The sequence below is a fragment of the Tursiops truncatus genome, chromosome 10, assembly GCF_011762595.2.
Source record: "Tursiops truncatus isolate mTurTru1 chromosome 10, mTurTru1.mat.Y, whole genome shotgun sequence".
In the NCBI taxonomy this organism is placed as follows: domain Eukaryota; kingdom Metazoa; phylum Chordata; class Mammalia; order Artiodactyla; family Delphinidae; genus Tursiops; species Tursiops truncatus.
Genome location: NC_047043.1, coordinates 70,719,121 through 70,741,911, shown reverse-complemented (window position 1 = coordinate 70,741,911; position 22,791 = coordinate 70,719,121). Strand labels below are relative to the sequence as shown.

Sequence of the window (22,791 nt, the reverse complement as noted above, 5' to 3'; positions counted from 1 at the left end):
CAAATCTTCCTTGTGGCGTTTACCACTTCTCTCCCTTGTCTCTAGCAGACCCCACTCACCCCCTGCCATAAGCCCCAGGTGTTCTTACCACAGTGTTCCTCATGGAGCAGGGATGAGAGCACTGGTCTGGGAGTCAGGAGTTTGGGGTTCTAGGTTTTGCATTAACCTTGGGCAATGCTGAACTTCCCTGGGTACCAGGTTCTCCAATAGAGACAGACATAGCTGCATCCTGGAGGTTGATACTCTGAGTTCACACCCTCACTGCCACTTGACCTTGGGCAAGTTCTTTACTTTTCCTTCTGGGCCTTAGTTACCTCACCTGTGAAATGGAGATGATATAATATCTGCTTCCAATACTATGAAAAGTTTATAAAATAATATCTGTGAAACTCTTAAAACAGTGCATTCTATGATAATGTTCAAAAATACTAGCTATGATTGTGATTGTGATTTGTAGGAAAATGAGACTTGAATAGGATCAGTGTTTCCTAAACTTCGGTCATGTTTCCCATATCCACATACCACTTTTACTGTTATTTTTCACTAAATGTTTTTCTTTAAATTGTCTAGTTGTTTTGTTTTGTTTTGACCTTAGGTTCATCCTAAGTAGTAAGAGCCCTAAAGTCACTAAACATCACAATATGTTTCCTAAAACACATTATAATAAATACACCTTGGTCTACTGCATATGGTCTGCAGTGATATTGTGTCACCACCAGGTCCACTTCCCACAGTGAGGACTGCAGAGCCAGTGGCTCTGAGCATCTGAGGCCCAAGTTGCTGCCTGCTGTGATTCTGACAGGGCTCCTCTCACCAGAATGAACGGTCAGCCCATCCTTTCACATCAGACACTGCCTGAGAACCAGCTTTGTGCCTGACTCTGTGCCAGGTGCCAAGATGGCCAAAATATGGGTCTTTGTAGCCCCTGCTGTCTTCTCTAAATGGGGCATTACCAACCTAGAGAAAACGGGGTAAGGGGAGCCACAAAATGACCCAACTGCTGAAATCCCACCATAAGAGAAGCCAGGGCCACTCTCTGCCTGGGTGTGGGTAAAAGAGTATATCTCAGTCAGCTTTCACTGAGTAACAACTACCCCAAACTCAGTAGCAAACAATAGCAAGCATTTATTCTTATGCTTACAGGTGTACAGGTTGGCTGCATGGTCTGCCCCATTCAGGTCCCTTAGCTACCCAAGTGTATATTCTTCTCCTGTGCAGGTCAGAAGATCCCAGAGGAGCAAGCAGCAATACGTAATGTCTCTTAAGGCCTAGGCTCAGAATTGGTACATTGTCCTGTCCACCCATGTTCCACTGGCCAGAGCAAGTCATAGTACCAAGCCATGGAGGTCAGGGAAGGGCATAAAAGTTTGCTGAAGAATAAATTAATATACCACAGAGATCATCACTATTTACTCACTCAACCTACATTTATTGAGTGACTACTATGTGGAGTACTCTGCCATGTTGGGGGAGATAAATATGGTACTAATAAGTGGTGAAGATGATGAAAACATGTAACCTAAGGGCTGGCACGTATTAGGTCCTAAATAAATATTCTATGAATGAATACCCGCTAGTACCTTTGAGATGCTAACTAGTGATGCGTGTTTCACATGGGTTATCTCATTCTCTCCTCCTAACTCTCCCCCTCAAATCCCGCCCCCCCTGCTTTGGGCAAGTACAGTCATCCCAGATCAAACAAGTGGGATACTGTCTTGGCCTGTTAAATGCTTGTAATCTTCTGATGTGAGCAAGGGGAGCACTGGTAAAGGCACAGCAGCAGGGAGAAGGCGAGTGTAAACAGATTATCCCTGATGTGAGGGGAAAGAGGCAGGCTTTGCACCAAAGAGGCTCCGGTTCAAATCCCTTGTGTGTTTATCCCCATGTACACCTTGTGCACTGTCTTGGGTGCTAACTCTTCAGGCACCCACCATGGACTAAGAATTTAGTGTGGTAATTAGCCTCTCATAGTTTCTTTACATCACTAGCCCCCTGCCTTCTTGAGGTCACATTCATCTTGGAATGTTCTCTTTAGAAAACTGCACATAGTTGTTAAAATGTCTGTGCAGACCCCTGGCCCCAGGTAAAGAACTCTGCTCTAATGATTCATTCCATCCCCACCCTCTTCTCTTCCCTTCCATCTCTTAAACACTTCATCCAGTGGAAGAAGCATTTTTCCATATTTGTATGCCAGTGTCAGGCTCAGGGTCTAACTCATATTGGTTGACCAATGAGTGTCTTTTTTTTTTTTTTACATCTTTATTGGGGTATAATTGCTTTACAATGGTGTGTTAGTTTCTGCTTTATAACAAAGTGAATCAGTTATACATATACATATGTTCCCATATCTCTTCCCTCTTGCGTCTCCCTCCCTCCCACCCTCCCTATCCCACCCCTCCAGGTGGTCACAAAGCACCGAGCTGATCTCCCTGTGCTATGAGGCTGCTTCCCACTAGCTATCTACCGTATGTTTGGTAAAATAGTGTTTATATGTCCTGCCTCTCTCTGGCTTTGTCACAGCTCACCCTTCCCCCTCCCCATATCCTCAAGTCCGTTCTCTAGTAGGTCTGTGTCTTTATTCCTGTCTTATTCTTAGGTTCTTCATGACTTTTTTTTTTCTTAAATTCCATATATATGTGTTAGCATACGGTATTTGTCTTTCTCTTCCTGACTTACTTCACTCTGTATGACAGACTCTAGGTCTATCCACCTCATTACACATAGCTCAATTTCGTTTCTTTTTATGGCTGAGTAATATTCCATTGTATATATGTGCCACATCTTCTTTATCCATTCATCCGATGATCATCATCATCATTAGCTGTGTGCCTTTGAACAAGTGAAATAACCTCTCTGGGTCTCAGGTGTATCATCTATAAAATATATGAGCTTTCCTATCTCATCCAGTCAGAAAGTTCTGTGACTCTATGCACATGCAAATGAACTATCACCAACACCTTCATTCTCATTCTCTAGCTGCTTTAAAAGACACTCATCGTATAAAGAAGATGTGGCCAATGAGTGTGTTTTAAAGCAGCGAGAGAATGAGAATGAAGGTGTTGGTGATAGTTCATTTGCATGTGCGTAGAGTCACAGAACTTTCTGACTGGATGAGATAGGAAAGCTCATATATTTTATAGATGATACACCTGAGACCCAGAGAGGTTATTTCACTTGTTCAAAGGCACACAGCTAATGATGATGATGACCATGATGATGATGGTAATGGTAATAAAATAATGTTTTCCTCCAAGCAGATGACTTATGCTCAGACACAATTAGGTCTCATTCCCTCAGTACCTGGATAGAAAATGTTCTGATCTATCAAGTTGACGGATCATGTTGCAAAACTGTTTTCTTTCTTTTTTTTTTTTCTTAACATGGAAGAACTGTATTTATTTTTGAGTGAGATGAAACGTGATAAAACAGCATGTTTATATCATTGTATGTAACATACACAATTTTGTAGTCTGAAAGAATATACACTGAAATGTTAAAACTGGTTTATTTAGTAGAATAAAAGGTAATTGAACATTAAAAAAAATTCTACCTAGATATAGTTTGAGTTTACTACAATAGATAGTATTCTTTAATCATGGTGGCAACTATCATGGACTGTTTATACCTAACTGCCATTCGTGTTTCTTTCCTACTAACAAAACCCTGTCTCACAGGCAAAAATACGTCAGTGCCAGGGCACAAACTGGTCCACCCATCCCTCTTTGCCAGTGCCCATCCAAGGGTGAAAACTGTTTTCTTGACCTTCATAGCCAAAGCTAAAGACACAGATGACAGAAACATATATGCCATGTCTCAACCATAGAACCATTGTCGCGTCAGCCCTTTAGGGCAGAGCCCTTGCCGCCCACCTCTTTCTCTGGGTCTCCCCTTTCCACTCTGTCCCTCAGTCTGTGTGTACAGACTGCTGAGAATGCAGGGGGTTTGGGGCTGGGACAGGACATTTGTCAGGCCAAGGGGCCAGGTCAAGCCAAGGGGCCAGGTCAAGCCAAGGGGTGGAAGGTGGGTTAGGGTCGGTGCAGGGGAGGAATTTGTTCCCGCAGAGTCCTGGAAATCTTATTTGGAGCCATTCTTCTATTATTAGTTTTGAAGGCACTTTGTTCTCTGGTACATTGTTTTAACAGCCACCAGGAAATCAGGCCCTGCTCGGGGTCAGCGATGCCACTGGTTCCTGCCTGTGGCCGCCCAGGTGGGAAGTGTACTGGTTTGTTTCAGGGCTGATTGTTCGTCATCAAGATCATTGCCGCCCTTTCTCCTTTTGTTGCCCACCCTGTCTGCATGGGGCAGGGAAGGGCTAGGAGGAAAAAGAGATTCCAATGAGTCTGTTTTTCTTTATAGCAATAGTAGCTACACTTATTTCTGTGTAAAAGGAAAAATGCTAAAATCCAGGTCTTAAGAGCGCACTGTGCCCTCTGGAGCAGCATTGTCCAGTAGAAACAGAATGTGAGACACATGTGTACATTTAAATTTCCTAATAGCCACATTAAAAGAGGTAAAAAGAAAAAAAAAAAAGAGGTAAAAAGAAACAGATGAAATTAATTTAATGATTTATTTAACCCAGTATATCGAAATGTTAGCATTTCAACATATAATCAACATAAAAAATTATTATGGAGACATTTTGCATTCTTTTTTTCATACTAAGTCTTTGAAATCCAGTGTGTATTATCTACTTAGAGCACATCTCACTTCAGATTAGCCGCATTTCATGTGCTCAGTACCCACGTGTGTGCTCATGGTAGCCATTGGACAGTGCAGTAGAGCAGCACCGTCCAGTAGAACTTTTTACAGTGATACTAATGTTTTGTATCTGCACTGTCTCACACAGAGGCCACTAGACACAGATGACTAGTGAGCACTTCACATGAGGCTAGTGCAGCTGAGGAGCTGAGTTTTAAATGTTATTTAATTTTAATTAATTAAAATTTAAATTTAAACAGCCACATGTATCTAGTGGCCACCATACTGGATAGCATAGCTCTAGAGATTTGATCTTGTTAGAGAAATATCAATTTAAACTTAACCAAGGTATCATTTTTCATCTACCACATTGACGGAGATTGAAAAGTTGGATAACACCGCTTGGCAAGGGTAATAGGACCTCTCATGCATGGCAGTGGGAGTATAAATTAGAACAGTCTTTATGGAGGACAATTTGACAATGTTTATCAAACTTACAAATATACATTCCCTTGGACCCAGCAGTTTCACTCCTGGATATTAATGTCACAGAGTCTCTCACATGTGTAGATTGATTTCTATAGAAGGATATTTGCTGCAGCAAAAGGTTGGAAACCACATACGTATCCAGTTAGTGGGGGGGCTGAATAAATAAGCTATAGTACATTTTAAAAATATAATCTTCAACTATTGAAAAAATGAGGCCAATTTTAATTTGATGTCCAAGCTATAATGTTAAGCAAGTGTAGAGCAGTGCATATAGTATGATGCCATTTGGGTAAAAGAAATGACTAGCCTATTTACGTCTAGAGCAGCTCTGGAAAAATGTAGAAGGAACCAATCACAATGGTTGCCTCCTGGGAGAGGAAGGGATGGATGTGGGAAAGAAGTCTACTTACTATTGTACAGCATACCCTTTTGGAATTTAATCCAATGCACTTCAATTACTTATTCAAAAAATAAGTATTTGAAACACAAAAAAGTAAACTCCAAGGGAAGGGTGAATCAGAGAAGGCTTCCTAGAGGAGGTGACCTTTGGACGGGGTTACAAGAGATACACAGGAGTCTTAGCAGGAGGAAAGCTGAGGCTCAGAGGCACAAACAAGCAGAACAGGACAGGCATGCGTGTGTACCCGGAGGTGGGTAGAGTACCAGTATATAAAGTAGAGCAGTAATGGAGTTTGGACAGACACGAGATTGGCTAAATGGGAAGGGTTTTTGTGCAGAATTCGGACTTAACTTTGTGAGCCATAGGCAGCCATTCACGCTTTGAGGGAAGCGGGAAATGACATGATTGTGTTTGTGTGAAAGACAACTTTTGGCAGAATGTAGGGTGATTTAAAACAGTGGTTCTAAAGTGTGATCCAAGGAGTTCCTGAGACCTAGAAAGTACTAACTACGTAACTACAGAACAGATTTTCTTCGTATGCATCAACCAAAATAACACACCACAACAGATTCATTACAGAAGCAGATATGTGAATCCAGCTGTCTTCTGTGCAGCCAGCCATTAAAGAGAGTTATAAAAGTATGAAGCAATGCTGCTTTTCTCCCTACGTTTTCTGTTTTGGAAAATATAGTTAATTTTCATTAAAATGTGATAATTAGATTAAGAAGTAATAATACACTCATTACTTTTTAAAAGAAAGAAAGTTTTTAATTCTTAATTTTATTTTCTAATACTGCAAATATTGATATAACCAACATAAACAAAAGCTCTTGGGGCCCTCAATAGTTTTTAAAAGTATAAAGGGGTCCTGAGACCAAAAATTTTGAGAACCACTAGTCTAGAAGCAAGGAGGCCCTGTATGCTTGTAATTCTGGTTGGATCAAAATAAACTATAGGGAAACAAATGCAGCTATCCAAACATGAGTCAGGTGGGAGGCATGAACTAGCAGTGTTGGAGCTGATGTGTGTTTTGCATATCCCAGCGCAATGTAATGGTCTGGGCAGGCATGTGTGAGAGGAGGAACCTGATTGATGGATGGGTTTTCACTGATGGAAATGTTGGTGCATGTCCTATACTCCATCTACGTACTACAAGATATTTCCGTTATGTCCAGTCTTTTGCTGTTACAAACATCCTGAGCATCCCTCAAGTACAGGCCTCTAAGTGCCCACCACCTGCAAGAATTACGCTAGACTATGTCCTTAAAAGTGGGTTGCTGGGCAGGAAAACATGCCTATCCTCAGCTTGACTGGAAGCTGTCAAGTTACTCTCCAGTCTGTAACTCTCCCTGTAGCCTTGGATGAGAATCCTCATTTCTCCAACCCTTAGTATTGTCAGGCTTTTAATTTTGCCAATCTGATGGATGGATGCGAAATGGCATCTTGTTATTTTAACCGCACACACACACACACACACACACACACACACACACACGCATCTTCTTGATCCACTCATCCATTGATGGGCACTTAGGTTGTTTCTATATCTTGGCTGTTGTAAATAATCGGGCATTAGGCTTGAGTCCTCAAAAGATATTCAGGGAAGGTGCCTTTGTCCACTCATTCAACACACGTTGGTGGATCACCTTCTTTGTGTAGTGCTCTGGGCTGTGCTGGAATCTTGACACAGACATTGTGTTTCAAAACCATAATTTACAGCTATGATTATTGTCATCTGTGACTTTGAGGCAAAAACAGAATATCATATTTACTTCTAGAAAGTGTTTCCCAATCTCTGCCATTCTCATTCCCCCCGCCCCTTACCCAGCAATCTCCTTGGCTACGTGTTGTCATACACGCGTACAATGTTAGAAGGAAACTTTGGAGGTCACCTGGTCCAATGCCCTCGTCTTACACATAACGAAACTGAGATCCAGAGCAGGAATGTGAAATGCCTAAGATCATACAGTTAGTTCGGTGCCCTTAAAAAATAGGTAACCACTGGATAATTGTTCTCTATTTTGCTACTTATGCATCAGATCAGAGAGTAACAACACTTGTGATCTGGCAACTTCTGATGAAAATTTATAAAGCAGACCTATAAATTGTGCACATTGTAAGTAAGCTAGAAAATATATACAAATGTAAGTTTTAAAAACTACTTAGGTTTAAACTTTCTTTTCTTCACAGAAGCATTTCGTATTTGTGGTCAAGGTGTCTAGACATTTTCAACATAGAGCGTTATTTAATTCCTCATTTGAGTGATTTTCATCATCAAAATATTTTTTATAGTATACTCTAAAGTGGGCATCACTTGGTCCTAATGATATGTAGCATAAGTTTGAGAGGCAGACAGTGACAACAGTGAAACCTCCCACACAGCTGACCAGGAAACAGATCCAACAGGCCTCACTTCCCGATCACTCTCCAAAGCTTAGCCTCCACCCCTCTCCTCCCAAAAAGGGGAAGGAAGAAGGTTCAGAAAAGATAATGTGCCCATCCTTTAACAAAGCTTGGCTAACCCTTTGGGTCCCCCAAGTGCTCCTGTTTCCTGTGGCTAAAGTTAGACCTGTTAGATACAAATTTCATTTTTAATCCATGACTGGGCAGATGGAGGGCTACAGATCTTCTCCAGAAAGGACGGGCATGTGTTGGGGGGGTGGGGTTGTGTAGGAGTCTCTTTTCACTCATTCCAGGGAAGAGGGCAACAGAGTGTCACTTTTTCTGTACTTGTCAGGAGCAGCAAGATCGTGGGCCAGTTACTTTGTGTGACAGTTATGAGAGGGAGTTTCCACAAAGAGAGTGTTTCCTAAACCTCACTCATTTATGAATCATCTTTTACCATAGCCCTTAACATTGTAAAACACTTAATAGTTTTCTACAGACGGACAGTTTTTCCCTTATAGTTATCTTTAATGGAAAGGTTGTATTATTATAATGTAAAACCAGTATGCTGGCCCAAATTTGAATACAGGTATTAAGATAAATAGATACCCACAAAACAGAGTAACTAAATTCTAGCTAGATGCTGTTGCCCGAGTCTCTTTGCACCCTGGAGAGAGGGAAAGATTGAGGTTGGTAAGCACTGGGTGGGTGTTAAAGGTGAGGTAGCCCCAGTCTGATGGACTGAGAATGAACAGTGAATTAAAAACATGATAACTTTTCTACGTGATCTGCTGCTGGGTAAAGCCTGTCAGAGCAGACTCTCCCAATGCCCCACTCATATTGCCTAGGCTCACTCCAGAAATCACCTCCAGAGTCCCCTAGACCCATTTATGACTTCCTGTGTCCTTCAACTTGCAGGGGTTTCCAGCCAAGGGGGTTAACGTCCCGAGCGGCCCCTCCCCATCAGTGAGAGGCAGGAGTTGGTGGATTAAATACTTCCACCTCCCCACCCCTTAGTGGAAAATTATGAGGTGTGTCTTACACAGTCTCTCAGCGGGGGGGGGGCCCAGTGGGTTTTACTCCGGCTGCCCACAGCTGTAACCTGGTGGCTTTACAACTTTTTGTGGCCTCCCTCCTTTTGCCACCTCACTTTCCCACTCCCCACCAGTTCTTCCTGGGAATCACCTCCCACGTGAACAGCTTATACCTAAATCTTTACCCAGGATCTGCTTCGGGGGGAGCCCAAACCAAGGCAGCTGGTAAGCATACTGCCTAGAATGATCTTACAAGCCACAAGGTACCAGACTGATCCTTTGGGAAACAGTACCCCAAGGTATATATCCAAATGGTGTAAAGCAGCATCACTTTTCTTTCTTTAAAGTTCAAAAATATATTGAAATTCTTGGTGTTCAGCTCTCTCTGCCATTTTCCCTAACATATTGGTGATACTCTGTTCTGATGAGTAACATCGTTTTCCATTTTTGCTGTTCCTCTTTCAATATGGTATTACCATTTGCTAAAAAACTTAGTGTTTCCAAACTTGCCTGTAAATTTAATTTACTGTGTGGCATTTGTCCATTGTTTGTCAATCTGAGATATCCAGTGAGTAGAGCAGCACTGTCAGTCTGTGCCTGCTGAAAGTAAATGTTTGTTGATGCATAAGTGATGAGCCCAGGCTAAAACGCAGCAGGCAAGTGTTGCCAAACTCAGAGAGCCACTTTCTGGCAAACCTTTTACAATATCCTGAGGTGAACCAGGCCTTTAAAATTAGGGAGATTAAAAAAGTACTTCTGCAAGATGAAGTTTCTGTTTTGGCCTGAGTCTTATTGGCAGGTTGAAGGCAGGACTGAAGTTCTAATGGGGAAAGTACTTCTTATCTTCAGGGTTGGGCCCGTGCCAAGGAGGTCCTGTCCTGTGAAACCTATCAACAGATTGTTCAGAGAGTGGTGAAGTCTAGGGTGAGATATATCCCACAAGAAGTCAGAAGCATCTTTAATTGGCATGGGATCAAGAAGTCCAAGAGGAAGGCAGGAAGAGGGCCACCTTCATGGACAGAGCTCTGCACTCAGCAGGGCTCCACTATGTGGGCACATAACGTCCAATAAATATTTGTTTAATATTTGAACAAATCAATGCTTGGTAGTCAAACTTGCTTTGGGTTTTTAGGGATGGTGGCCTCAGAATGAGTATTCACCACAGAAGAGCCCCTATACATTCTTTCCTTCCCAAGACCAACTACGTAATTTGCAGGGGCCAGTGAAAAATGAAAATTCAGGTCCCTTGTTAAAAAAGTTAAGAGTTTCAAGATGGTGACCGCAAAGCTTTATACTCTATGTGCCCACATAACAGAATGCGCTAGAAGTACCACAGTAAGTGAACTTGATCTGGTTTCCGCATTCTTTGAACTTAGCTTGAGGGAGGAGACAGACGTTAACCAAGTTATCACACAAGTAAAGGGTAACATTTTTTTTTTTTTTTTTTTTACGGTACGCGGGCCTCTCACTGTTGCGGCCTCTCCCGTTGCGGAGCACAGGCTCCGGACGCGCAGGCTCAGCGGCCATGGCTCACGGGCCCAGCCGCTCCACGGCATGTGGGATCTTCCTGGACCGGGGCACAAACCCGCGTCCCCTGCATCGGCAGGCGGACTCTCAACCACTGCGCCACCAGGGCAGCCCCAAGGGTAACATTTTAATAGGGTTAGTACAACAAAGAGGAGGCACATGAGGCTGAGAGGCCATAACTGGGAGATTTAATGTGGTTTGGAGCTATCTTGGATGTCAAGCTGATATCTGAAGGATGAGGAGGAGTTGGCTGAGAGAAAAGGGGGAGGAAAGAGGGTTCCAGGCAGAGGAAACATGGGGAAAGAGGAATTGGGATTATGGGAGGTTGGAGCGCAGAGCAAAGGGAATGAAGTTAGAGACGAGAAGTAGACCAGGCATCAGCCTCGTGATCCAGCAGAGGAGGGAGAAGAGGGGGTGCCCAGAATCAGCCCTCGGCTCCCTTCCCTGGAGGCACAGAGGGTGGGGGCCTTGGCTTGATGGCTACTTGCGGAGGTTTGGATTCAGGATTTGTTCCTAGTGTCCAAGACTTTGATAAGAAACTTACAGAGGCTGATGCTTACCTACAGATCTTGATAGAACAGTTAAAGCTTTTTGATGACAAACTTCAAAACTGCAAAGACGATGAACAGAGAAAGAAAATTGAAACTCTCAAAGAGACAGCAAATAGCATGGTAGAATCAATTAAACACTGCATTGTGTTGCTGCAGATCACTAAAAGTACTATTAATCCTATGGATGCAATATATCAGCCTAGTCCCTTGGAACCTGTGATCAACACAATGCCCTCCCAGACTGTCTTACCTCCAGAACCCACTCAGTTGTGTAAGTCAGAGCAGCGTCCATCTTCTCTACCAGTTGGACCTGTATTAGCTACTATCTTGGGACATCATCAGACTCCAACACCAAACAGTACAGGCAGCGAGCACTCACCACCTAGTAGCAGTCTCACTTCTCCAAGCCATGCCAGCTTGTCTCCAAACACAGTCCCAGAGTTCTCTTATTCTAGCAGTGAAGATGAATTCTATAATGCGGATGAATTCCATCAGAGTGGCTCATCCCCAAAGCACTTAATAGATTCCTCTGGTTCTGCCTCAGTCTTGACACACAGCAGCTCAGGAAATAGTCTAAAGCGCCCAGATACCACGGAATCAGTTAATTCTTCCATGTCCAATGGAACAAGTGATGCTGACCTTTTCTATTCACATGATGATAGAGATGATGAAGGGGAGGCAGGGTTGGTGGAAGAGCACAAGAGTGTTATCATGCTTCTGTTGTCACAGGTTAGGCTTGGAATGGATCTTACTAAAGTAGTTCTTCCAACATTTACTCTTGAAAGAAGATCTCTTTTAGAAATGTATGCAGACATTTTTGCACATCCGGACCTGTTTGTGAGTATTAGTGATCAGAAGGATGCCAGAGACTGAATGGTTCAGGTTGTAAAATGGTACCTCTCAGCCTTTCACACAGGAAGGAAAGGATCGGTTGCCAAAAAGCCGTACAACCCCATTTTGGATGAGATCCTTCAGTATCACTGGACATTACCAATGATACTGAAGAGAATGTGGAGCTAGTTTCAGAAGGACCAATTCCCTGGGTTTCCAAGAATAGCATAACCATGATCCACCAGTTTCAGCCTTTTATGCTGAGTGTTTTACCAAGAAGATACAATTCAGTGCTCATATCTGGACCAAATCACAATTCCTTGGGATGTCAATTGGGGTGCACAACATAGGACAGGGCTGTGTCTCGTGTCTAGACCCTGATGAACATTACATTCTCACATTCCCCAATGGTTATGGAAGGTCTATCCTTACAGTGCCCTAGGTGGAACTAGGTGGAGAACGCAATATTAATTGTTCCAAAACTGGCTAAAGTGCCAATATCGTCTTCCACACTAAACCTTTCTATGGGGGCAAGAAGCACAGAATTACTGCTGAGATTTTTTTTTTTTTTTTTTTTTGGTTTTTTTTTTTTTTTGCGGTACGAGGGCCTCTCACCGTTGTGGCCTCTCCCGTTGCGGAGCACAGGCTCCGGACGCGCAGGCTCAGCGGCCATGGCTCACGGGCCCAGCCGCTCCGCGGCATGTGGGATCTTCCCAGACCAGGGCACGAACCCATGTCCCCTGCATCGGCAGGCGGACTCTCAACCACTGCGCCACCAGGGAAGCCCACTGCTGAGATTTTTTTCTCCAAATGACAAGAAGTCTTTCTGCTCAATTGAAGGGGAATGGAATGGTGTACTGTATGCAAAATACTCAACAGGGGAAAATGTAGTTTTTATAGATACCAAGAAGTTGCCTATAATCAAGAAGAAAGTGAGGAAGTTGGAAGATCAGAATGAGTACGAAACCCACTGCCTTTGGAAGGATGTCACTTTCAACTTAAAAATCAGAGACATTGATGCAGCAACTGAAGCCAAGCATAGACTTGAAGAAAGACAAAGAGCAGAAGCCCAAGAAAGGAAGGGAAAGGAAATTCAATGGGAGACAAGGTTACCTCATGAAGATGGAGAATGCAGGGTTTATGATGAACCATTACTGAAACGTCTTGGTGCTGCCAAGCATTAGGTTGGGAAATGCAAAGTTTGCTCCTGGTGACCAGGGCAGGAGGCATAATGAAGTAACAGTCTTCCTTTGGGAGAACCTGTTCACTCCCTTCTTATTGCAGTGGTTCCTGTCTCCTGGACTTTCTGATGCAGATGAACAATTGAAGCGAGAAAAGCTTCCCTTTTTCCTGTTCTGTGGCAGTTACAATGTTGACTTGGATCTTGAGAAAAACTTCAGGTTTTGAAAACAAGATGTCTGCTCCTTTTCCAAATCCCATGTTATAAATCTTAGTCTCAAATTCTGCACTCTAGTATTGCTGTTGAAATATACAACATATGTTTCCTAGTTCATATAATCTTGGGTTCTCTCTCTATATATATATTCACATATATACATGTATATAATATAGGTGATGCCAGAGTTTTCATAAATACTCCATCTACTGTAAATATTGGTTCCTCTGAGTTGTTTTAGAAAATTTAGCGCAGCGTATTAAAATCACGTGTTAGGAAATTTCGTGGTCTCACCTACAATAACTTTTATTTTGGAATTGAACTGTATTAAGTTGTATCTAACTCTGGACTACAGTTTATACTCAGTGCTTCTTAAGGCTTCATAAAGTAATTTTTCCAACCTTTAAAAAAAAAAAGTAGACCAGACCTGACTTTGCATAGGGTCTTACAGACACTAACAAGTCTTGAGAAATTCAGGACCGTGTTCATGACTAACAATAACACAAAGATGAGTAAAATTATTCACCCTTAATTTCTCTTCAAATAAACTGAGAAAGAAAATTGCCTCAGTACAGTTCTCATGAACATGAAAGAAAATTGCCTCAATACAGTTCTCATGAACTTGAAAGAAAATTGCCTCAATACGGTTCTCATGAACTTGAAAGAAAATTGCCTCAGTACAGTTCTCTTATTAATAGGAGATGATGTTCTTCCACATAATCATGTTCATGGACGCTGGCCAATCAGAACAGGCACCAGATATGGAACCAGCACACATCCATGGGCATTGGCCAATCAGAACAGGCATTAGGGACTGTGTGTGGAAGGAGAGAACTTGAACCTTTAATGATGAGGGGCCTTTAGGAGCTCTAACTCCCCATCTATCCCCATCTTTGCTTGGTTGGCTCCATCCCATCACTTAGGTGTCATCTCAAATGTTCCTCCTCTGAGAAGCTTCCCTGACCTTTCTCTCCGGTAGTTTTACCCCTCCCCACCTTTCATAGGCTTTCATATTACCCTGGTCTACTTTCTTCATAACACTTAGTACACCCTAAAACTAGCTTTTTTATTTGCTTATTGTTTTATCGTCTCTGTCCCCTCTGAGGGCAGGAACCATATCTCTTTTGTTAACCAATGTATCTACAGCAGCTTGCACAGTGCCTGGCACCTAATAAGTACTCAATAAAATATTTGTTGAATGAATGAAACTACAGAGTGAAATTCATTCATCTGAGTCTCTTGTTGTTCCTGGATTATTTATTTATTTATTTATTTATTCATGCATGCATGCATGCTGCTCCGGGTCTCAGTTGTGGCATGTGGGATCTTTAGCTGCGGCATGAGAACTCTTAGTTGCAGCATGCATGCGGGATCTAGTCCTCTGACCAGGGATCTAACCCAGGCCCCCTGCGTTGGGAGCGTGAAGTCTTAGCCACTGGACCACCAGGGAAGTCCCTGGATTTCTATTGCCAAGAAATGAGAAATACTGTGGGTCCCAGAGTCAAAAATGGAATTTTATGGATGGCACATCTTGGTGTTTTAGTCTTTCTGAAAAGAAATTCTACAGTTTTATATTCACTATTTTGGATTCATTTGTTCATGTGTGTCAGTCAACAAACATTTGTTGAGCTTGTCCTGTGTGCTGGATTAGTCCTTAGAAGTGCCCAGGAAAGATCTGGACATGAAAGAATTCTACTCTTAGTAAAACACTGATTTCCTGGGAAATGGATTAAATGCTGGATGAATATGCTTTGATTCTGCAAAATCCAGATCTCAGTTTCAGACCTCAGGATAAAAGTGATTGGGATGGGCTTTGAAGCAAAAATTCAGGATTAGAAAATTTAGCACAAAGTCCTTTCCCCCTCCCTGCAGCCCACTTGTGGCTTATCACAACTTTTGCTTTTTTACTCAAAACTTGACAGGACATGATAGTGCTGCTGAAGGAAGGATTCCCTGAATACCTGCATGTCCCTGGGGTTTGGCGGCCCTTTACCTCTCTCCTATAATTTGGGGTTGTGATGAGGCCCTCCTCCACTTTCAGAGACAGCTGCAGAAGGAAAATGTCCCTCTAATCACAGTTGACATCTTTCCAGACACCACATCAGAAACGGTAACTGGCTTTCACGTTATTGTTCTGACAGCTTCTTTGCAGACTATTGCCAGGAGCATTTTCTCAAGTTAGTCAAGACTAGTCTGAAAACTGGTGGCCTCCTTTGTGCAAATGAACTCTAGTTGGACAAGGAGAGAGGTCCAGTCCTTCCAGAGGCCACATTCTGAGGAACTACATTAAGACACATTGTTGGCATATTCAAGTACATTGTTTTGAGGGGAGGGGTATTACCTATTACACAGTTATTTTCCTTTTAGCTGTTTCTTTCTACTGAGAGAAACATCTTTAAAAATAAAGAGCCTCTTGTGAGAATTTCCAGTTTTGTTTGGAAGAGAGCTATTTTGATCAAACAAGCCTTAAATTATATTCTTCTCAGGCCTAAGGAATTGTGTCCCAGCTAATACCCAACCAAGTTCTGCTGAAGTGCCTGGGCAGTCTCACTGCCTTGTAGGATCCCGGAGCCTGCAGGCACCAAGGGTTAGCAGATCCTGCAGAGCTGAGCCCTGAGGGCCTAAGGCCCCCTGGAGTTGGGCAACCGGTGGATATCAGATGCCCTGAAGAGGAATGAGTGTCTATGGGCTTGTCTTTTTCTTGAGGAGTGGTGAGAGTGTGCAGGTTATTTGTGAACTTATTTTACTGTTGGCAACTTAGTATTATTTCAAACTTATAGAAAAGTTGCAAGTCTAAGATAAGATACTTCTGAACTCTTTAACCACCTTCACTGATTGTTTACATTTGCTTTCTCTGTGTCTCTGTGTATCAGCCTCTCAGTAGATAGATAGATAGATAAATAGATAGATATGGATAGTTAAAGATAGATAGAGATATAGAATATATGTATTTAACATATAAATGTAAATTATTTTTCTTCCTATTTGAGAATGAATTGCAGACATTACACCCCTTTAGCCCCAAATACTTCAGTGTAAGAACAAGAGCATCCTCACACAGTATGATTATCAGAAGCAGAAAATTTAACATTGACAAAATATATTAACTCCTCCACCATTCTTTTTTTTTTAAATTTATTTATTTATTTTATTTTTGGCTGTGTTGGGTCTTCGTTGCTGCATGTGGGCTTTCTCTAGTTACGGCAAGCAGGGGTTACTCTTTGTTGCAGTGCGTGGGCTTCTCATTGAGATGGCTTCTCTTGTTGTGGAGCACAGGCTCTAGGCACACAGGCTTCAGTAGTTGTGGTGCTTGGGCTCAGTAGTTGTGGCTTGCGGGCTCTAGAGCGCAGGCTCAGTAGTTGTGGCACACAGGCTTAGTTGCTCTGCGGCATGTGGAATCTTCCCGGACCAGGGCACGAACCCGTGTCCCCTGTATTGGCAGGCGGATTCTTAACCACTGCACCATGAGGGAAGCCTCCACCATTCATTTTTAAAGTTTGTCAACTGTCACAATAATGTATTTTATAGCTGTTGTTATTCCTGGTCTAGAGTCCAATTCAGGGTCATGCATTGCATTTATTGTCACATATTCTTTTGTCTCCTTTAATCTGGAACAGTTCCCCAGGCCTTTTTGGTGTTTCTTGATTTTGACAGTTTTGAAGAGTAGAAACCAGTTAGGTTGTACAGTTTCCCTCAATGTGGGTTTATTAGATGTTTCTCCATGACTGTCTTTGGATTATGCATTTTAAAAAAATATCTGGAGTGATGGAAGAATACTTTTTTTAAGCTGTGCATTTTTCACAGGAATATGACAGAAGTGATATGGTGTCTTTCTCTGTGTATCACATCAGAGGATACACGGTATCAGTTTGTACCAGTGTTGGTGACATTAGCTTTGGTTACTTAGTTCAGGCGGCATTTTCTAAATTTCTCTGTTGTAAAGTTACAATTTTTCCCTTTTTAAATTACAAGGAAATTGAAACTGTGGAAGAGTCCTATCCCTCATGAAATGTTAACCCACTAGTTTAGCATCCATCGATGATTTTTTAACTCCATCATCCCTTCTGTGTTTATTAGTGTTCCATACAGAAGAGGTGTCCCTGCACCATTTATTTATTCATTTATTTAAATCATATATATTATATTTATTTATATTATGGGGTCATGGATCTCTGTTTTGGCTAGTGAGAGCCCTATAAGTTGGTGCCTCATCCATCATTCTTAGAGTACTTCATTACTTTTGATACATCAACATGTTTCAGGCTCATCTTGTATTTTCCCTACCCCAGCCCTAAAATCAGCCTCTTCTCCAAAGAGCTCTGGGTCCTTTTAGTGGAGACTGGTACTTTGAAACCAAGATCTGGGCACTTGGTGTGTTCATTGCTACTAGGGTGTCATTGCACGAATATGTGTGTATGTATAACCATGAATTCATTCTGATGCCTCCAATTCCAATCTACCTTTATGCATCTATTTTAAAAAACTTTAGGTGTGCCTTCTGGGCACACTGGGCAGTTGTCCCAGTACCTAGATAGCCTATAATGGGGTGTGTGTGTGTGTGTGTGTGTGTGTGTGTGTGTGTGTGTGTGTGTGTGTGTATATATGTACACATGCTTAGGGTATATAAGTATATGATAGCACCAAATAAAAAGTGATAGTGGGCTTCCCTGGTGGCACAGTGGTTGGGAGTCCGCTTGCTGATACGGGGGACAAGGGTTCGTGCCCCGGTCTGGGAGGATCCCACATGCTGTGGAGCGGCTGGGCCCGTGAGCCATGGCCGCTGAGCCTGCGCGTCCGGAGCCTCAGACAGTTCTGTATGGGAATAATTTTAATAAATAAGAGTTCATTATGCTGGTAAAAATAAGTGAATTAGCAAATAAAGGAGGGCCAGGGAAGCACCAGTGATAATAGTGTGTTATGAACCAAGGATTGTGATTAATCCAGTTCAGTGCGCCTGAGATTGGAAGAAAACAATGTAAAATAATAGTAATTATTAGAAGGCTTAGAAAAAAAGTGCTCTGTTTAATTAGATTTTGTGCTTCTTGTCAGATTCCATTGTTGGAAACCTTTGTGAAGATGAGCCCCCTTTCCCACTTCAGATGAGTGTCCATAATGGAGTTTTTCTGGAGCAGTCATTCTGGAAAATCTACTTGCCAGTGCTCTGCCCTGGACAGACAAGTTTTCTGTCTTCTCTACTGCTCCCCTGGCCTTGAGTGTCTTAGAGGGAAAAGTGGTTTGTAAATGTTTGTGGGATGAGAGTGAATCTGGCTGCTGTTGATTTCAGGGCTGGTGGTGGCACTGGCAGGCTGGCTGGGTCTCCCCGGCCTCTGACCTGCCTGGTTGAGCATCTTTTCCTTCCCATGGGAGACAGAGACCTTTCCTTGGCCAAGGTGACCTCACCTCTGCTTCCCAACAAGCTAAAGGCCAGGTGTTCTGTGGCGAAAAGCAATCATTGGGGCTTTTCCTGATCTGCCAAAATCAAGTTAATGGGTACACTTTTATACATTAGAGGAATTTTCTCCATGTTCTTTTCCCTGCTCTCACTTGCTGTTACTGCTGTTATTGCTGCTACTAGTAGCGATAGCTAATACTGAGATGTTACTGTGTGCCAGGCATTGTGATCTATTTAACTCTCACAATAACCTTAGTTATTATATAGACAAGGAAACTGAGGTTCAGAGAGGCGAAGTGATGTGCTTAAGTTTCTATAACAAATAAGTGGCATGATGAGGACGTGAACCCAAAAATATAACCTTAGAGCCCAGCTAGCATCTTTAAACCACAGTTAATGGCATCTGAGCACAAAATTGCATATTATGTTAGTTAAGATTTATTTACCAGCAGCTCAGAGAACACCATGATTTCCAGGTTTTCTACCCCGTAAGCACATTGAAGAGTCTAGAAAAAAGGATCATGGTTCCTGGATGCTGGAAAAGGGAGGATATTTTAAAACTAAGGTATTGGGCTTCCCTGGTGGTGCAGTGGTTGAGAGTCCGCCTGCCAATGCAGGGGACACGGGTTCGTGCCCTGGTCCGCGAAGATCCCACGTGCCGCGGAGCGGCTGGGCCCGTGAGCCATGGCCGCTGAGCCTGTGCGTCTGGAGCTTGTGCTCCGCAGCGGGAGAGGCCGCAACAGTGAGAGGCCCACGTACCGCAAAAAAACAAAACAAAACAAAAAAAACCTAAGGTATTAAAAATGGAGCAGGGGGTCCCTCTCAGTTCTCTTACTCAGCCCTGAAGCTGAGACAGAGGAGAGATGAAATGTGGATCCTGTCCCTGCTCGAGCATGAGTTTAGTGAGTCAAGTTCCAGCTAAGGGCAAGTACAAGAACACAAAATCCTTTTGCTAATGTCTCCCTAAAGAAGGCGCAGATGAAAGCCCTCATCAAAGCCTCTGAAACCACCAAAGCTGTTTGCCAGCAGAGATAAATCAGAAAGGTTTGAGATCTGGTTTGAATTTAATAATTACAAATGACTAATCAGGGGCCATTTGCTGTCAAGTCAGGAGCTGCACTCTCTCCATCAGTGCATTTTTGCTGCTCTGGTCACTTGGTTATTAAATAGAAAAGCCCTGTGATTAAATCACAGGGCTGTTCCGACACTAATCAATTCAATCTCAGCCATTTAAAATTAAGTCAGGCCTTGCACTTGCCCTGTCTTTGTTTCAGAAGTGGGAACAACACACTGCAAACGTGACTGAAGGTATCCAGAGAGCATCCATTTATAACCCTGTGTGATGTGGGTAGCTAGAGGAGGGTCAGGCTGCATCCCAAGTCTCTTATCCATCATCCTGCAGGATCCCCCATCTCTAATACCACCCCCGCCCCTTGCCTGCCTCTCAACGTAACTACAAAGCAGCAGTGACAATAGTAGTAATAGTAATTATGGTAATAACCACGGTAGCAATAATAATTATTTTTTAATCTCTTGCCATATGCCCGGCCCTGTTCTAAATATTTTTTCTGCTTTAATCCTTCAAATAACCCTATGATGAAGAAATCAAAGTTTACAGAAATATTTTATAGACACTTACATATCTCACACACCTGGAACCTGCCTGGCACGTAGTAGATCCTAGATAAATATTTGTGAGTGAATGAAGGGATAGAGAGCAACTTGCCCAAGGTCACACCAAGGAGAAATGATCGAGCTGGATTCTGAGCTCAGATCTGTCTTGTTTAAGCTCTTTATTTCTTTGAGGTATGTAGTAACTGCCTTGTGAGCCTTTTTATATTGTTGTAAGACACACATTGTTTTAAATAAATATTTAAATTTATTTTATACTATTTATTGTATTAATTTAAGTAAAACACACTTTGTTTTAAAACAATATTAAAAAAGAAATAGCACTGGATGGCAGGAGGATCAGTGGGATACCAGGGAACCAGGAACCAGGCTGGCGTAGAGAAAACTTCCCTCTCCAGCATTTACTGATTTTGTGACCGTGAGCAAGTCACTAAAGCCTTCCTAGGCTTCAGTGTTCTTCTCTGTACAAATGAACACCACCATGCTTACTTAGGCTGGGCTAAGGAGAAGCTAAAAAGGAACAGTCCTTTAAACAGTGAGCACAGTGCTTGACTCATAGCAGACACCCAGTTCCAGCATCCACTTCCCTCCACCTGTATATTGGAAGGTAATTCACCTTTGATTCTAAGACTCAAAACCTCAAAGGAGGGCTTCCCTGGTGGCGCAGTGGTTGAGGGTCCGCCTGCCGATGCAGGGGACACCGGTTCGTGCCCCGGTCCGGGAGGATCCTGCGTGCCACGCAGCAGCTGGGCCCGTGAGCCATGGCCGCTGAGCCTGCGCATCCGGAGTCTATGCTCCGCAACGGGAGAGACCACAACAGTGAGAGGCCCGCGTACCGCAAAAAAGCAAAACAAAACAAAACAAAACAAACTCAAAGGATCCCGAGATCTAGGTCTAGAGGGAATGGAACCTGAGCCTAGTAGGAATAAGGATAGGTTTGGACCCAGGGCCAGCTCTTCTGCAAATCCATCAGCTGAGGACAGGTAGGGTCAGTTCTCTTTGCAGAGAACCTTACCCAGAACCACAGAAAAAGTAATTGTTCCCGGACCATTTACTAATGAGATTTATTTATTTTTAAATTTAATTTTTTATTTTTGTCTGCATAGGGTCTTCATTGCTGCTCACGGGCTTTCTCTAGTTGCAGTGGGCTAGGGCTGCTCTTTGTTGCGGTGCGCGGGCTTCTCATTGTGGTGGCTTCTCTTTTTGTGGAGCACGGGCTTCAGTAGTTGTGGCTCATGGGCTCTAGAGCACAGGCTCAATACTTGTGGTGTGCGGGCTTAGTTGCCTCATGGCATGTGGGATCTTCCCGGACCAGGGATCGGACCCATGTCCCCTGCATTGGCAGGTGGATTCTTAACCACTGTGCCACCAGGGAAGTCCCACTGATGAGATTTAGATGTCTGCCTTGCGCTATCAGGAGGTAGGCAAGCCTAAAAGGATATAGTCATAGAGTGGCCTGGAGAACAATGATGCATCGTGAAAGTGCATGGTGTCACCAGTAATGAGTCTCAGACAGAGTCCACCTCATCCATCCAGAGATACCTGTATCTCCATCAGAACTCATATCCACATACACAGAAGACTTTGCCCTGTTGCAAATTAACAAAGAGCCTCCTGGTTGTTTTTTGATCCAAGAAGCATGAGAAGGTTTTTCCAGCACCTAAGCACTTCTAGAAAGTGTCTCCATCAAATATTAAACCCAGGGGGCTAAGGAATCAGATGGTACACTCGCACCCTTTGTTCCCATACAGTCCCTCTGTAACTGCCTTTCCTCCCTGCCTCAGATAGGTGTTTAGACAAAGGGTTCAGGTGCCCGTTAAGTTCATTTATGGTTTGGTTCAGCAGGCTGTTTCATTTCAGTCGAGGTATTATCAATCCTGGATTCCTTGCTCCTAAAGCACAGAGGCTGAGTGCTAATGCTGTTTGTTGTTCAGGGCAGTGCATGGATGCTGGCTAGTCATGGGTGTGCCTCACCCTTGAACAGACATTCCTTCTCATAGGAGGAGTGGAAATCACAGTATCCCACTTGGACCAATGTCTGAACAGCTGTAATTTTTTTTTAACGTGTCTATATATTTTAAGGAAAATAAATTCCCCTGCTGGTAAGGAAAAACTCTCTTATTTGAAAAGCAAAAATCGTAGCTTGAACTTGTATGTTTTGAGTCTCCAAGGAAATTTGAGGTTGAAGAATTTCAGCCTTCAGTGATCTTCGCTTTTGAGGTTTTGATTTAATTTTGGCAGCCAGGTGGTTAGCGGAAGGGGAGGGTGTCACCTCAAGAACACTGGCCTCCTTTATTTATTCTTTTTTTAGTCACTCATTCAGAAATTATTCATTGACCTACTGCTCAGCACTGGGCACTGGGGTTTAAAGTTATGTGCCCAAATCAGAGAGCCCAGACTACAGCACAGTCACTGAGCTCACCCAAGGCGCTTTGTTTTTCATGGTTGAAAGGGAA

General features: G+C 42.9%; 1 protein-coding gene and 1 pseudogene across 3 annotated transcripts in view; both read left to right on the top strand.

Annotated features, from left to right (window-relative positions):
- ARHGEF3 (Rho guanine nucleotide exchange factor 3) overlaps nucleotides 1-22,791 on the top strand; it is a 305,882-nt gene that overhangs the window by 138,322 nt on the left and 144,769 nt on the right. The gene's annotated exons all lie outside the window — the stretch shown is intronic.
- Nucleotides 10,995-13,197, top strand: LOC101327899 (oxysterol-binding protein-related protein 9-like; annotated as a pseudogene).